We start from the raw sequence: 14,669 nt of genomic DNA, 5'->3' as shown, positions 1-14,669 counted from the left end.
TGCCCTAAATTACAACCCCCCTCAAGCCAGAGTATAGCTCAGGTCAGAATCTGCATTCAATCTTGTAGTCCTGGGTTTTCCAGATACTGCTTTTGGTCTCATGGGTCCCCAGGAAAGTCAGTTAGCCTCTCAGTGACTCATGTTCCCCATCTCTGGTGAAGCAATTATGGTTTCCACCTACTGTGCAAGAGATGGGAAGGATTTGTTTCTCAAGTATCACAGAGAGCCAGAAAGAATGTCCTGGAGAAGTGCTGTGATAGTGGTACTGCACAATGCTGTGCAAAAATCAGCGAAATGTTTTGGCTTGCAAGGAGTGTCAAAATTATATACTTGTTATTTAAGACACACTATCTTACAGAATTTTCTGCACCTAAGATCTAGGGCACATCACAATTCCCCTGTTTTTGGTTTGTTTTTTTTTTTCAGGAACAAGATGCATTTTAAATAACTGTCCGCAGATCCTTTGTAGACACTGTTGGTTGTCACAGAACTGTGGTAAAGAAAATATGTTATTATAGTGCGTGTTTTTCCCTGTGTAATGAGCTACCACATCGGTCAATTTTGTTCTCTGTAATACATCAAAGCAATGGGAGTGCATTAAGAACCAAATGAGGGTCTTGGCCTCTCATCTTAGTTTTATCTCCCCCAATAATAATGAAGCTGGGTAACTTCCTAGAAAATAACAAATTGATATAAACAGCACTGGTTTGCCAGCGACTGTCATTGCTGATGGATAATCCTACAGCCTGAATGGGTTGTCCACATAGCTATTTGTCAGCACTGTCTGTGAGGAGCTCTGTGATAACGCACTGTGCTAAATTCACTCTCATGTCTACAAAGGAATAAAAAATGGCTCATTTGAGTCAATAGATGTCACACAGAGTAAACAACAACAAAACCAGGATCTGGTTGTATTGCAACCTTGGCAAAAAGATACCCCCGATGCTGAATGGGTTGTTACTGATTTAGGCACCTGGAATCTGGGTATCTGCTAGTAAGTTTAGTTCACTGTTGGTTTGTTGTCTTTCTCTCATAAGAGTTAAATATGTTTACTGCTTGCATTTAATGCCTATGTTTCTATTATTGCTGGCAAAAGTGACAATGAACATTCATCTCCTTGTAATTTTATTTATGTCAAATGACACGTTTGCCAAGGTGCATGCTTCTCTTAAACAATAAAGAAGTGTTGAATTATGTTTAATGTCTGTGCTTCAGAACTGATAACTGGGGCCTGTCAGGTGCATGGCTGATCAAAATGGACCACCTGCAACAGTGGAGCTGGGCAAAAAACCCAGACAGCTCTGTTTGCAAGTAGCTGGGCACTCCTGATGCCACACCTCTTGGTATATGTTGTGCTGCCTTTAAAAAGAAATCCCTTTATGCTGTGAAAGATGTGCATTGAAACACTGAATTGTACAATGTTGGATGAAGGACAGTAGTGACCATGATGCACCATTGGTGCTGTGGACAGCTGTAAACCTCTTGAAGCACAGGGACATGTTGCTGCTTCTGATGAGAAGCAGACAAGCCCAGCAGCAGTGGGGGGGGACACCCATTCCCTCTTCACATCACTCTTTCCTCTCAGTCATCTGGTGAGTCTCTCTTCAGAAAAACAAGGAGTGGTTGTTTCAGCTGATGATGAAACATCTGGAAGGCTCACTTAGAAATATTTGCAGGATAAACCTTCCTCATGTTTTCACCAACACACTGGCATTGCAGAAACCTCATTGTGGAGAGAAAGGTCAAATGGGATGCTCTGTACATATCCAGAAAGGAAAGTGTGTCCTGCTTGTTTTGCAGGATGCTTCATTACATGAGATTTCCAAGGCAGGATGAAGATCTCTCCTTCAACAGCCTAATTATGGCATAATGCTGCCAAAGTCTCTCAGGTTGCTGATATTCAGTGCCCAGTTTTTAGTGCTAATACCTTAGTATCTCCTCTTCCCTGAGCATCTAGAACAGGTTGTCTTCTCAGGAAGACAAAAGGAAACAGGTTTGTTAGGAGATCCCCAATGTATGTTTAGTGGCCAAGGACCAATGGTTTTCACCCAGGCTATGGGAGTGAGCACACACATACAAAACTACCTAGCTTAACTGAGCCCACTGAGCTCAGAAACTGAGCTCAGAAAAACAAGCAACCCAGGACCAAAAATAGAGAAGTGAATGATGAGGCCAGGACTGAGACAGCATCTACATTTCCCCCCTAACAATTTCTACTTAGAAGTTCAAGTGTCACTGACTCTATGTTCTGAAGCAGTTGTCATGTTGATTTTAATGCAGAATAAATGACCCAGATTTTAGGGGTTTTTTTAATGGAGGCTGGAATGACAGTAAATTGCTGCTTTAATGGCAAGTTGCTCAGCATTGCCTGAATAGTGTATTTGCTCCCAGAATTAGTCTGATTCAGATGTCGAGTGTAAGGGACACCACACATGGTTCATAGAGCCCAAAAAGGCTGTCACACTGTGTATCACGCTATCTTAATTGGAGGAGTTGGAGTGAAAGGCTGAAACTTGATCAGACGTTGGATTAGGAGACTATGTGAGGAGAAACAAAGAAATGACCCAGGGTAAAATGGATACCTCAGTACTAGAAATGTTATAGCTTGACCACACACATTCTTTAATAATGCATTTCCAACATAAACAGAGCCACAGGCACTTGGCATATAAGACAGCTTCTTTTTTTTGCAGGTCATCAATATACCATGTTTACATTGTCAGGATGGTCTCAACAGTGTTAAATTATAAATTAGACTCAGCGCAAGTACAGATACTGATTTGTATACTTTAGCAGCCAGAACATGGGCTAAGCAATTCATCCCTTTCAGGTAAAGATTTTAATAGGAAGCTTGGGAAAACCTAGACTCTGAAAAAGTTCTGAAGCAAGTGTTTAACGTGTTTTGTTCTAGATGGAGTATCACTTGGGAACAATTTCAGTTAAGCGCCATTTCGTAAAGATGTCCTTGGAGCAGCTTGCATCCAGCATAGAGTAAAATTGAAACTGTCTCTTAAGGACAATCATCTGCAGCACACAATATTGACACATCAAAATGCCAGTGACAGTGGTGGTGACAGGGGCAGGTTATTCCAGCATTTTAGATTAACGTACGCTGACAGTCTTCAAAATACCCAGGTGGAAAACAAAGCAATTACTTTGGGAATGCAAAGGTACCAAAAACATCTGGAGGAAAGACAAATGTTTTCTATTTGTATAGTGACCTGTAGATGACAGCAGAAATCCCTTGGTCTCCCTCTCCAGAAAGCTGATTGAAAATTAAGTAACAATATTTCCTGAAAACTTACTATAATGCTGATGTTTTGTTGCTACTTTAGAAAAAAAAACAAACAATAAAGATTATGTTTATAGACTTATAATAATATGATTATATACTACATTATTTTTGTAGTAGTAAAAATTTCTAGGTGCCTACTGACCATCCATTGACAGAACTGGCCTGAAGCAGTGGTGTGCAGGTGGCGAATGCTGCATCTCTGACCTTCTGCCACCCCTTTGCCTTTTGATGATCTGATCCTATGACACACCAAGAAATCTGCTCATCTCTGCTTCTTCAGTTCCATGAGAAAATAAGTTTTACTTATTCCATATGAAGGCAAGAGCTGTCTCACACCAAAGCCAAGAACCATGTAAGCCCCAGGGCAGAGGCAGATACATGTGAACCATGTCTTATATCTGCTCCAGGATTCCCTCACAGGTCACTTGCCCAGTCATATGATTTCTGGGTGTTGAGCCATCAGTGTTTGAAGAGCAAGATAGGTTTTCTTTTTAAGACTGTCACTCTAATCTGTATACCTTGCATCTACTAAGATGGGACAGCAAATCCTAAATTTACAAGAGTCCTCTTAGGAGAACTTCTCTATGGAAGTTTAGAAAACATAGGGCCGTAGAGCTTCAAAATCAGAATAAAAAGCTAGAAAAATCTACTACAAGTCCAGAGATACAGCTTGGAGATATCTTCTGGGGGCAAGGCTCTCTGGCAGAAGGATGTTGAAATGACCATGGATAATTAATTCTTATTTTCATCCTGATAGGACAGAAGGTCCAGTCAGAATTGGGCTCTATTCTGTTACCTGATAGACACGCATGTGTTAAAGCACACCTCTTGTGCCAAGCTGACTACAGATATCTAATGGGACTTTTAAATTAATTTATGCATTTTGCATCAAGGCAGCCCAATCAAAGGAGGCAGAGGCTGATACAGGAGAGGAGTAGCTCACATCTGACCAGTACCTTGAATTCCTCAGCTTTTTTAATCTGTTTCACTTGGTGGATCAGAAAGTGTGAAGTCCTTGAAAGAACTTTTCTGCAATTCTGGTTTGAGGAATTTGTTGATCTATTTCAGATTTCAGCTTTTTTTTTTTTTTTTTGGTCAGCAAAACCAATGATAATGCAATTATAATGTTTTTGATGGTACTTGAGATACAGTCCTTCTTTATCTCTTCCCCTCAACCAAACCAATAAACTAGCCAGTGAAATCTAAAGAGTCTAAAGAAAGAAACCAACCCCCCTATTCTTCCTGTGATCACTATCATCTGTCTGACAAGGGCTCGGATCAGTTTTGTTTGCTTCTCTTTTATTTTAACCACAGCTGACACTGAGGCTGATTGAAAGGGTATCTGGTGTGCACAGGAGACCAGGAACACTGAGCTGTTGGTGAGCATAATTTTGGACCCGAGTTGACATGTACATTTTGGGGAAGTTGTGGGCAAGTTGTGCTCAAATTTGCAACCAAGGCAATTGTAGTCCTTCTGCCTGTAAAGACAGAGCTCCAAGGTGAAACCATTTTCCTCAGTAATGGTCTTTTCTGGCCTGGGAGGCCAATTTATCCACTTGTGACTGGAGCAAGGGTAAGTGTCAGCCTGCAGGCAGTGTGGATAAACTAGGAGTTGGGTCCCACCTCAACTGGCATGCCAAACTAACATACTGGTACAGATATAGACTTTATCATAGATAAGTGGAAATTTCACTTTAACTGTCTCAAATGGTTGCAACAATACTGCTTTGCCGGGAATTGTATCTCCTTGGTCCTTATGATAATGTGGTTTAAATAATCCAAATAATGTTTTAGAGATTGATTTTCGAGCATGTGATTTTACCACCCAAACACAAAAGAAAAAGGTTTTTGGATGCACAGTGCTTGAGGGAAGCCAAACTACAATCTCTATGGAAAATTGGGCCCACAGTAACAAGGTGGGTGAGATCTCCCTGCTACTCAAATTGCTATTGATCCAGCTGGGAGTCTGATCAAATATGTTTGTCTTTATTACCAACATAGTGAGTGGGGTGGATGGGGAGCTGATTTCATTTGCTGCCAGTCACACTGGGGCAAATCTTAGAGCCACTAAAATGCAAGTGAATTATACTTGTTTAAAACCTGTGGCCTTTCTAGAATTTAGCCTACTGACAATTTCTTGTTATGCTTTGTAAGAGTCTAAATGAACATCCAATGAATATTGGGATTACTTTTGCCCCCAACTCACTACATGCTACACTGAAGAGCAACAAAACTTTTAATCCTGCCGTGAGAAGTATTCAACTTCTTCCATGCAGGAAAAAACCCCAATACAATAACAGATTAATCCTGTGTTGTTATTTTCTAAACATAACTTTACAGACATTACAGTAAGATCAAAATTAGGAAACAAACTACAGCTGTAAGAGCTTTGGAGAAACCTGATGAAGGAAATATGTTCCTACAAGGAAGAAAAGAAACAACAAAACTTATGAGTCTGGAAAGAACTTATTAAAAAGCAATGGGCAGCACTGACTGGGATCTAGGGGTCAGAGGCACTTCCCTTTATTTAGTGATTCAGTGATGTCCCTGAAGGGAGATGGTAGCATGGGGCCAGCATCCCAGAGGGCAACAGCAGTCACAGTGTTGGAGCTCTGTTATGGGAGCATGTATTATGGAGACCCAGTAACATTTCTTTTGTACTATACAAAGGGATGACTGGTGGTGTTCCTGGACAGGTATTCCTATCCTGTGTATATTCCTGTCCTATCCACTCTGGAAGTGGATATCACAGAATCACAGAGCCAATAAGGTTGGAAAAGACCTTTGTGATCGTTGAGTCCAATCTATATAGTTTGAACTCAGGAATTAGTCAACATCAGGCTCAGGGATTGTGTTAGACCAGTAGACTGATATACTTTTAAAAAGCTGAGCCCTGGAATCCTGTCATCAGCTGGGCTGTGACCAAGCCTGCTGCTTGTCTCACCTCCAGTTCCTGTAGCCTTTGCAAGTAGGACCTTGACTTTCAGCCTGGTGCAGTGACTTTCACTTTATTGCACCCCTTGAGCTACCTTTCAGGTAAATCCATATGGTCTAAGTAATTTTTTACCCTTAATTTATTTTTTCAGGTTTCTGCCAATGGCTGTACAACAGAGAGAGAGCCTCAATATTCCTTTGCCTAGATCCACCTAAGTTTGACCCTCCTTGCAGTCCTGAATTCCAGAGGCTTCTCAGAGAGTGCATTAGCCCTGTTCCCTTTGCAGCTGGGGAGGTCTCTGTGCACCCTACCACCCAGCTGAGTGAGCTGCTCTCCAAATCCCTTCTGCCACCAACTCAAGGGACCAGAGCATCTCCAGCTTCTTTAACTGCATATTAGTTACAGTCTCCACTGTAGAAATACAATGAGTTTGGCATGAAATGCCAAAATAGAGCTGTTTATCACTCTATAAGCCCTGGAGGGCCAAATGGTTTTGACACTCAGGCAGCAGGGCGATTACAAATCGAGCCTTTGGGCTACAGCAGTCCCAGGGCTGCTGCTCTCTCTCAGCAATAGATCCTGTGCTGGCTCCCTACTTGCCAGCTCATTGCAAGGCTCTTTTTACTGCCCATGTTAGTGCAGTGCATGGGCTCCAGCTTTGTGCTTGGCCTCTCCCCTGTGTCCCTCCATAAACCCTGGAAACAAGAGAAGAAAACAGCAGCAGGCAGTCGTACATCTGGCTGTCAGAGCCCATAGTGGCCTGCCATGAGAGAGCTGCTGTGCCATGGAGAGGGGTCTTGGGCACGCATTTTTTTAAAATGTGGCTTAGCACTTGAAATCCAAACATTTTTTTCCTTAATACGAAATCCAGCACAGAAATCTTTGATTCCATCTGTGAAGTTGAGCTATGGCTTTCCTCCAAAAAAACTTGGTCACAGGGTAAGGTTTGGTCTTTTGACTCTTATGGCCAAAATTAACTAATTTTGCTCTTGAAATACAATATACACACAAATAATTTAGCTGCAAATATATTTTTTTTCCTGAGTGCAAAACCAGTGTTGAATTTTCCCCAAATCATATTTTATATCAAAGCAAAGAAGTCGAATATCTGCTTTTTATCACAAGAAGGGGAAGAAAACCTTTCTCATAAAGTCCTGCACAGTCATTAAAATCAGGAAAGCAGTTCCTCTAGCAAATCTCCTTGTTCCTTCAGTTGTATTTCCTGTCACACTTATGCTATTTGTTTATGCATTAGGGTTTCCTGTTAAGCAAATGGCAAGTGGGTTAATGGAGAATTCTCAAATACTTCTTTTGTGTGGCTGAGGTCCCCCTGGGATCGATTTAATTGTTCCTACAATGAAAGCGGTACCGTCTTAAGGTTCTTTAGCTCAGATAAACATCTTTAATCACTTTCATGTTGAAATAAAAGGAGCTTGGGAATGTGAAACATTAGTACACTTTGGTTCCTGAAAAGAGAACTTGGGGACGCATTGCAGATACATATATAAATCATCTTGCTAACATTAGAGGGAGGGTTTGCTGTGAGGCTTTCAGGATGCTTTAATGTAAGTAGCTCCTATTATTGCAGCTAAAATATTTTGCACATGTGAGCTGCTCTTTGGGTGCTGGGAATGCAGCTGTACAACTTCAGCTTCACTCTGAAGCTGAAACTGGTCATTATCAAACGTGTTGTCGCGTATCAGTCTGAAGACAAATTCTGAAGTTTAACTTCACTGGAGGTTTGCCAAATTGTAGAGCTAAGCCAGGGTCTGTTCTCCTTTCCATGTGCTGATGGGACTCCCACTGATATTAATGTAGAAAATAATAAATACCATAACAAACTCATAGCAAAGTAGTCTGGTATTAGGCTTAATTATTCATGTTTATGCCAAAGAATGCCTATGCCAGCAGGTGCTCCTGGCAATAGGTTACCTGGAATGAATTGTCACAAAAAGAAGCAAGGGTTTTTTTGTGTGTATTTTTCTTTCTTTTTTTAAAAATTTTCTTTTCTATCATTGATAAGCATTTAATCCATCACTGAAGCTAATTAGTAGGCATGGCAAAAGAGACCTGTACTTCTCCATGCCCTATTTTTTCAACTTGCACACAAATGATGCTATTAATACTGGAAACCAGCATCCCAGTTTTCCCAGGGGCTCCTCAGTGCAGCTGGAAGGAGCTCTGCTGTGTGTACCTGTCTTCCCTGCAGCTGAGCAGAGAACTCTGGAACATGGCAGCTCTTGCCTGCTCAGACATAAAGGGAAGCTTGCCCAAAACACTTCTCAGTGTGCAACTTTGTGTAAAAGCAACAAAAGAGCACATTTAATTGTGGATCTTTGCAGGGGAAGGAGATAGAAGGTCTGCAGGACTGTGCCCAGGATCCCTGATGGCACAGTAGTATTTCCAAAGTGTGCTGAAGATGGAGAATGGGATCCTGATCCTTTTGCGATTGATTACTCCAATGCAAGTTTACTGACTTCAGCAAGGGACAGGGTGAAAATATCTTTTTTACCATTCACTGAAACTAAACCCAACTCTGCAGCACAAGAACAGTGTACATGGGTCGAATCAGGTCCTGCCCCCTATTATTTTAGCACCTTATCATTTTCTTTAAGCTGAAGAGCAACATTAATCCATTTTAGATATTATTCTGATTCTGCAATAAAATAGGGCTGGTTAATTTCAACATTCTGGAAAAAACTCATGGCCTTTCTCACAGCTTCAGAAGGTTTTGTGGTTTTGTCGTATTTGATTATTGCTACACATCCAGCATTCTCAGGAATTTTACTTCCCCTTTTCATTAAATTTATTTTTACTACAGTCTTTATGTAATGAAAGTGTCTGCAGGCAAATAAACACAAAGGCAGCACACAGAAGCAAGTAGGGCTTACGAAGTTCACATTCAAGGAGTTTAGTTCCAATGTTTCTACCATATTTTTTTTTAATACTTGCTATATTTTCAAGCCACAAAAGAGAAATGTTATAAGAAACTTATCATGCAGACCATAACCGCTTGCTATCTCAAACTCATTTTTAAGGTTTCCCTTTCCTTGGGAATTTCTGTTGAAATCATTTCAGTGATTGAATCCTGCTTGTTTCAGGACATGAGGGAAAGGGTTACCCGGAGGGGAAAAAAACAAACTGTGTGATGTCTACAGCATGACAAAAGAAAATTAGTCACATAGGTATCATTACTTGTTTCTCTTATGGCCTCTAATTCTCTATTTACATGGAGTATATCCATCAAACACCCCCACCCCCACTATCTTCGGCAGGCTAAGACAAACTTGGGGCTTTATAACAGACCCAAGTAAATCAGCTCTCTGATGTGTTTTCTTGCCTACTAGGTATTTGCAAATTTAATGTTCTTTCATATTTGAGTCAAAAAGGAGAAACCTGCCCTTCTGGCTAATGTAACAATTATAGCTACTTTTCCTATGGTTGCTCCTGCTGATTTACGTAAAATTTTAGGTTAATATATATATTACTTATTACAGTCAGCTGATAACATTACTGATTTTTTTGGTTTAGTGAGCAATATTCCGTGTCTCTCATTGAGATAAACTGCCCAGGTTTTGACCTCATCGTTTATCCACTTCAGTACCAGATTATTGTCTCGTAAAACTGTTGAGATGGTGCAGTTAATACTTGCTATTATTTTAGAGGCCAGAACCATAATCTTCATCATAAAGATTGAAGTCCTTTGTACATGCTTAAAGTTTTCAAACTATGGGTCATATCCTGCCATTGATTTTTACGCAAAACTTCCAGTGTTTTTTGCAGTAATTGGGTTTTTCCCTCTTGTGATTTCACAGCACAGGATTGGAATGATGCAATCACATTCCTAATACAAATTTATGAACTTTGTAACATCGAATTGGTGCTATAAAACAAAATCATTTTCAGTCTAAAGGGCATATATGTGTATATTTGACAGACCTGTGCATCATTCTGCAAGCAACCATTTTTCTTAATATCAGCCAGCGAAACAAAGTTATGTGTGAGTGATGTTGCTATTACAGAACTGATGGTAAACCCAAGCACTGCGCTGTTCCCTCCCTGAAATTGTTTGATACAACAGTGGCGTTCTTTTTCAAACGCTAAAAATCAAAAGACACAGACTCAACTTCAAAGGGAAATTGAAATGTCCAGATGAAAGGCGAGATGAAAGCCCAGATGGAAAGACAAGTGTGCCTTGCTTTGGCTCATCAGATAAGTAGGGAACCAGGTGCATGTTTGAATTTTCCCCTGCCACAAAAATAAATTTTCTTCACTTTTTGGGAGGCAAGTTGAGGATCTGTGGATGTGCAGATCCATCGCCCCATCTATAAAAGGTTATTTCAGTGCTCATAACAAACAAAAGTTTATGAGAAATAATTTTTTTTTCTCCTTTTATAACAACTGTGTGTGCACTTTCATGTTTGTTTTCTGTTTCTCTTAAAGCAAGCAAAAATAAATAGATTTGTGGAAAGAGGTTTGGGACTTTGGAAAAAGTAACAAAAAAAAGAAAGTCTATATTGATAAGAATGCCCCCCAATATATTTCGAGAGGGTTACAAGAAATCTGTTATTCTTGTGTTCTTAACACAAAAATAATCTATAGTTAGAAAATGAGTTTTGAAAAAAAGTAGTGTGATTCTCCACATGTTTTGAGCTGTTGACAGTGCTGCTTATACTTTAGCTATAGCATCATCTATGACTCTCACTTAGATGAAGAAGGGTACCAAAGTTTCCTGCCAGACAAAAGAAAGAGACAAAATGGTGACTAAAGATACTCTTACTTCTCTTAGCATGTCACAAACCAAATCCTGACAAAGTCCCCCTAGCTATAGGTACACCCAGGCACTGGAGTCTGTTTGAATCACTGTCTGATTTTCCTCCTCCAGATTTTGCCTTCTGAAAACTGGGTATGCCCAACAGGTTGGACAGCCCTGCCACTGGTCTCAAAGTTAGTCTAAAGGAGATGGTCATTCCCAAGGGAATTTATCCTTGTCACTTGCATACCACTTTTATGATGGGATAAATTATCTCCAGGAGATACCTGGCTTCACCTATTGATTGTAAAAGGAGCTAAGGTATCCAGCTAAAAAAAATTCAAGTAGGTTAGATGCTATTTTAAATATAAAGTCAAGTAAAATGAATTCCATACCAGTTCTGTGATCAATACCTCCTCTTTTTCTTCCCATATTTTGTCTAAAATAGAATTATCCCATGCTAAAGCAAAGACTTGTTGACTTGAGAGGTTTTTATAAATTCTAAGACTGTCACAGTATTTACAGCAGGAAACTTCCAGTCTGTGTCTCAGAGCAATTTCTTCTGTGCTGATACTGTTTTTCTCAGTGCAGGGTACCAATAAAAGAGTCTCCCATTTTTCCTAGAGTTATTTCATGGCCAGTAATAGATTGCCATTTATACTTCATCTCTCATTTTGTGTCTCAAGTCACTGATCCTCAGACATTGACAAACCTTTGCTGCTGAGTTGTCAGTGATTCAGAACGTGTAACACCACATTTCACAACCTGATGATTTCTAAACAGATTGTAACCGATGGTTAACATCCTGATCAAGGAAAATTTACCCCCTTCTTTCATTAAGGCCATCTTGAAGTTGAATTTATGCTCATAAAGGATAATTTCCAGTTCCTTCTCGTATTGCTTAACCCCTGGCAGTAGTGTACAAGCAACTAAAGAATTTATTCTCTTAATGTTCCTGGGTGTCTTGGTTAATTTTGCTCTTCACATATTTATTTTTATGCTAAATGAATCTTCATTTTCCCCTTCTTCTTCTTCTTCTCCCCTTTTGTTCTCAAATTAGTGCTCACATGCCCAAGATAAGCAGACAGGACCTGGGACAGATTGTTTCTGCTGCTGAGAGGGGAAACTGTCCAAATCACACTTGTCTTCTCCTACCAAACTGGGGCCCCAAAACCAAGCACTCCTCCTATGCCCCCTCCATGCATGCAGTGGTTCACTTCAAGATCTTTAATTGATTCCTTTTTTTGCTCAAGGAGTACAAAGGATCTCCAATAAAATAACCCGGGCACTTGACTCCTGAGGACTGTCCCAGGCTGGCACTAAGCTCCTGGTTTTTACTGTATGGCAGCTATCCCCATACATCCAGTTGAGGGTGAAGATCCAGAGCCATTTTCAAGAAAAGTGACGTGGCTGTTCTGTGTGGATCATAGAATTATTTAGGTTGGAAAAGATCAGTAAGTTGAGTTGAACTGTTAACCCAGCACTGCCGAGCCCACCAGTACCTAAGTGCCTCATCTAAATGTCTTTTAAATACCTCCATGGACGGTGACTCTACCATTTCCCTGGGAAGCCTGTTCCAAGGCTTGACAACATTGTGAGTTCACCACACACTGGGAGCAGACTGATTTCAACCAAGCTATTTCTGTAGCTACCAGCTGATGGGATGGCCCTTTTCTTTTGCTTCTGCTTTAGTTTTTAGTGGTGTAAATCAAGAGTGCTTCAGATGAAATCTACTGCAGCTACTCAAGTGCACAGTAGCATGAGGAAAAGCAAGCCCTTGCTCCCAAAAATGGTTTTGCCTCAATGTGTTGCTGCAGGACAGTTGGTTGGTGTAGCTTCTTTTGAGTCCACAAAACAACATATCCCAGCTGCGAATGCCTGTCTTATCCCAGAGAGGTTGTATGTGACTTTGTGTTTTGCTTGGAATGCTCCCCCTCTTCCTGCAGGAATGGACCCATCTGGAACACACAGGATTAGGCCAGATTTTAGCCCCAGTCACTGAAAAGCAGGTACAACACTTTTTAGCTGTTGCTGGTGTGAACACAGGCCACCTCCATCAAAAGGGAAAAGTACAAGCACACCTGGGCTGGATGAACCCTCAGATGGAGCTGTGAGGGCTGAGGCTTCCTGCTGCACCTGCCTCCAGCTGGGATGGGATGGGACAGGCAAGCATGGGGGACATTAGCTGGCTACCAGAATGTGCTTGGTCTCTCTCTCCACTCCTCTGCACACAGCAGCTGCTCCCTCACACATCCCAAATGCTCTCTTGATGATGGCAGTGACAGCAGAGCTGCCAGCCCAACTCTCCAGCCCTCTGGCAGAGGTGAAGGAGGCAGCAGGATGTGGGCTCATTTCCTCCCACAGATGAGCCACTGCTTACTCTGGCTCTATCTACACCTGGCCTTGGTCTTGCAACTGTAAATATAGTTTTCTAAAGAGTGCTGGCCAAAGCTCTTCATTTTAAAATCTCTTTTACTGCCTTGTGGTTATTTCACAGTCCATACACCCTCTGCAGTTCTTTTGATGCACAACAGCAAGCTGGGATTCAAATTTCAACAGATCCTTTCTCAAAATAAATGTACATCAACAACCTTGTCTCAGGGCCCTGCACAGCACTCTTGGAGGCAGGATTTGGTCCTTTGGTCCCAAGCAATCAGTTAAGCAAATGTGTTTAATGGTCAGATCTTTATTGGAGGGTGGGTAATGGAGGGATCAATAACATCAGTTTGGGAAGCCTGAACACACCAGGGCGAGTAGACCCTGGAAAGCCTTAGTCAGGGTGAGGATTCTGTGCTCTGGGAGGCTTGTGGGGTAAAGCAGTCCCAATACCCTTCCCCATCACTTGCTGCCACAGATGATACCTGCCAGTGGGAAGGATGCTCTGTTCTGCAGAAGTGGGTGGCTTGGACTCTCCAAAATAGAGACAGGTAATGTTCTGCTGCTGCTGGAAAGGAAGGTTCCAACCTCTGCTTCTGCTAAGTGCACTCATTGTCCATCAAAAATATTGTTTTTCCCTCTTCCTGGACTTGCTGATGGCTTCTGTCCCAGCTGTGCCTGTTGGGAATCTCCCTCTTGCTGCATTTGTCATTAACCTCCCTCCTCAGCCATGGCCCCACAGACTGCTGTAGCTACCCGTGTTTGCTCCTGTATTAACAGGCAATTCATTGGTTTCTGCAAACCTTAGCCTCTGCCTTTGTTTTCATCTTTTGAGTCTTCTAGCAAGCCCGGTGGCATTTGAGCAGTTTTAGAAGAATTGGTGACATGCTAAATCCAAAGAGAGCTTTCCCTGCCTTGAAGAATAGAAAGCAAATCCTATCCCTGCAAGGCCCCTCTGTGCCAAACATATCTTCTGCTGGTGCCATTGGCTTTGGATGACCCTTCACACTGGGGTGACACTAACGTGGAAGGTGCCATGCTGCATATTCAAGGGAACATTTAGCTGCTCTGGACTGGCAGGGATCAGTCTGGCTCAGCTGAAGATTTTTCCCAGCAAATATCTCAAGTATGAAAAATACATTCAATTAAATGGAGATTAACTTACTAGCAAGGTGATGTCTTAGTTAAAAATTGGGGTGATGAACAGATTGCTGCTTGAAAAAAATTTATCGTATAGTTAGGCCTTCTAAAAACCTAGAATGAAATAAAAACCCACAAGGTCAAAAATGAAAATTCTATGTCATTCCTTT

Source organism: Motacilla alba, chromosome 2 (genome assembly GCF_015832195.1).
Source record: "Motacilla alba alba isolate MOTALB_02 chromosome 2, Motacilla_alba_V1.0_pri, whole genome shotgun sequence".
Classification (NCBI taxonomy): domain Eukaryota; kingdom Metazoa; phylum Chordata; class Aves; order Passeriformes; family Motacillidae; genus Motacilla; species Motacilla alba.
This window is presented reverse-complemented; position numbering follows the sequence as displayed.